We start from the raw sequence: 2,711 nt of genomic DNA on the forward strand, positions 1-2,711 counted from the left end.
CAATACAATATAATAAATATATATTAATCTCTGTGAAAGGTACATTTCTTTAGCTGCCCAAATAAGGACATAAATGTGTCTTTCAGCTGGAGAGTCTTTTTCTGTCATTGAAAATACTGAAACGCTTCCAGGATTAAAGTGTCTAACGTCTTTTTACGATTTTTATGAATTACCCTTCTGCCACAGTGCCATCCAAACTCATGCTTCAGTATAGTTGTGTTGTTTGTCCTTTACTGGGGGAAGATAAACAGCTGCAAGAACAAACCTGCCTTTCACATCAAGATAACTTCAGGCATTTATTTTGGCAAATGGAATCTGCAAAACCTCAAGATGGATGGCCAATATTGCATGTACACAATAACAATAATTAAAAATAAACAAAATAACAATACAAAAAAAAAAATAGTGCAGTGGCAATTTCTACTCAAAATGATAGGAAACTGTCAGGTCCCATTTCTGGCTAGTAAAAAAATACTAAGAAATGTTTTAGCTCAAAGCAGTTACACAAGCTGAACAAACCAAAACACTTTATTTAAGCCACTAAGTGAAACATGAAAGGTTTTATTTACTTGTATCTACAGGAGAGATATAATGTCTTATGCTACTCTTGCTAAAGTTGCTGAGAAAATGTTTTTGTTGTACAGTAGCCTACTGGATGGCTTCAAATATGAGATGTTATTTGAGAGCGAGCATGGCAGTACAGGCACGCGCATCAACTTGTTCTCATAACAGATAAGATATGGAGACATCTGATGATGAAAGCTAGCCTAATGAGATCCCACAGCGTCCTCATACATATAGAGAAAAATCCAGTCAGCCTCAGTAAGAGGCAAATTTAACATTTTAAACAAATTGCCCAGTCAAAATGACTTTCTATACATTTCAAATTAATTTCAAGAAATGTAGACTATTTATTAATGTATTAACAGAGACAAGTTGTCTCTTTTAAACAAATTGCCCAGTCAAAATTACTTTCTATACATTTCAAATTAATTTCAAGTAATGTAGACTCTTTATTAATGTATTAACAGAGACAAATTGTCTCTTTTAAGGTTAAAAGAGACAAATTTAACAAATCAAAATGATTCAAGGCACGGTGCAAAAAAGTGTGTGCACAAGAAGAGAAAAGAAAATGAAATAATCTAAATGGTAGGCTAGACTATACGCGTTTCTGGAAACTTAATTCAACTGTCATCTAACTCTTCCCAAAAAGCGTGTTTTTATAGTGTACAAGCGTTTTTATAAAAACACTAGTAGTAGTCTATTATTCAAATTCCATAAAACAGCAAAGCACTTGTATTGTATTATAGACGAACATGCTAGAGTCCATTTACAGGCGTTACTCACCTTTATCTTTCTGGAACAAATCCTCTCTGAAAAGAGTCAATCCCAGATCTGATTCAGAAGTTCACAAAATGCAGGCTCCCAAATAGTCACTGGACGCAACTCCTCATTTCTTCCTCTGTCATAGCCTTTTGGGTTTTCAATAAATCACTCGGCTGTTACTCAGTTTTTCTTTGGACTTGTCCGAGAATCGTTTGAAATGAGTGACAATGCTCAGCAGAGACGCGTGCTCTTCCTCAAGATCGCGTCAAGATGATTTCGTTAAGTAACATAACGTTTAAGACTCATTTACAGACCCAACGAAGCGATTTCCGACCGAGTTCGTCTGTTTTTCTTCTGAAAATCCCACCCGTGCGGTTTTTGTTTGCACTCTTGCGAAAAGAATGTAAAGAAAAAAACTTTTACCCCAATCTCTACTTCGGTCGGCAGTCCTCTCAAAGTCAAAACTAACCAAAACGTTCAAATGCGACTCGCGGTCCTCTGTATAAATTGTTATAGCCTCCGGAAACTAAGTTTACATTTGTATCGTTTTACTGGTTTGAAGATAGGCTAGTCCGTGTCGTCGGCCTGCCCCAGCACTTCAGAGGATACAGCGAGATTCCGCACTCATGGATGGAGGAGTGTGAGCAGAAAGACCTGACTCCCCCTCCATCACCAACACCTCGGGACTACCAAACAGCTCACCCAGTGCATCCTGGGATTGTAGTTTCTGTCACACCGAGCCCCTCTTAAAAATCCTAAAAAATCCCTCGCTCAAAAGAAAAACAATGACATTCTACATTTTAAATATAGCTACAACATTTATATTATATTATATTATATTATATTATATTATATTATATTATATGTGACCCCGGACCCCAAAACCAGTCCATTTTTTAAAATTGAGATTTACACCTCATCTGAAAGCTGAATAAATAAGCTTTCCATTGATGCATGGTTTGTTAGGATAGGACAATATTTGGCCGAGATACAACTATACTAACTATTTGAAAATCTGGAATCTGAGGGTGCAAAAACATCTAAATACTGAGAAAATCGCCTTTAAAGTTGTCCAAATGAAGTTCTTAGCAATGCATATTGCTAATCAAAAATAATGTTTTAATATATTTTGGGTAGGAAATTTACAAAATATCTTAATGGAATATGATCTTTACTTAATATCCTAATGGTTTTTGGCATACCTGTGCCATACCTGTGCCATACAATATACCTGTGCTACTTATGACTGGTTTTGTGGTCCAGGGTCACACACACACACACACATATATATATGTGTGTGTGTGTTGCTGTCCAGGGTCACATATTATATTGAAAAACTGAGACCAAAAAGTTACAGACTGGTTAAGCCAGGTAAATACAAAAAA

At 36.0% G+C, this 2,711-nt stretch overlaps 1 protein-coding gene and 1 long non-coding RNA gene across 8 annotated transcripts in view; one reads left to right on the forward strand and one right to left on the reverse strand.

The window, feature by feature from the left end:
• The window catches only part of LOC107710852 (uncharacterized), a 10,040-nt gene extending 8,910 nt beyond the window's left edge, over positions 1–1,130 (forward strand). Inside the window, exon 3 of the long non-coding RNA XR_001636641.1 lies at positions 1,120–1,130. This is a non-coding gene — a long non-coding RNA (uncharacterized LOC107710852). The remainder of the gene's footprint in view (positions 1–1,119) is intronic.
• LOC107710851 (fibroblast growth factor receptor 1-A) overlaps positions 1–2,091 on the reverse strand; it is a 57,937-nt gene extending 55,846 nt beyond the window's left edge. For 2 of the 7 annotated variants that reach the window (XM_016515715.1, XM_016515712.1), the window contains exon 1: positions 1,348–2,091. The gene's annotated coding sequence lies outside the window, so the exon portion shown is untranslated. Of the gene's footprint in view, positions 1–569; positions 588–1,347 lie in introns of those variants that run through there. The other 5 variants (XM_016515713.1, XM_016515709.1, XM_016515714.1 and 2 more) reach the window with 3 other exon arrangements.
• Between the last annotated feature and the right edge of the window lie 620 nt (positions 2,092–2,711).

The sequence above is a fragment of the Sinocyclocheilus rhinocerous genome, unplaced genomic scaffold (genome assembly GCF_001515625.1).
Source record: "Sinocyclocheilus rhinocerous isolate Xijiao unplaced genomic scaffold, SAMN03320098_v1.1 scaffold1198, whole genome shotgun sequence".
NCBI lineage: Eukaryota > Metazoa > Chordata > Actinopteri > Cypriniformes > Cyprinidae > Sinocyclocheilus > Sinocyclocheilus rhinocerous.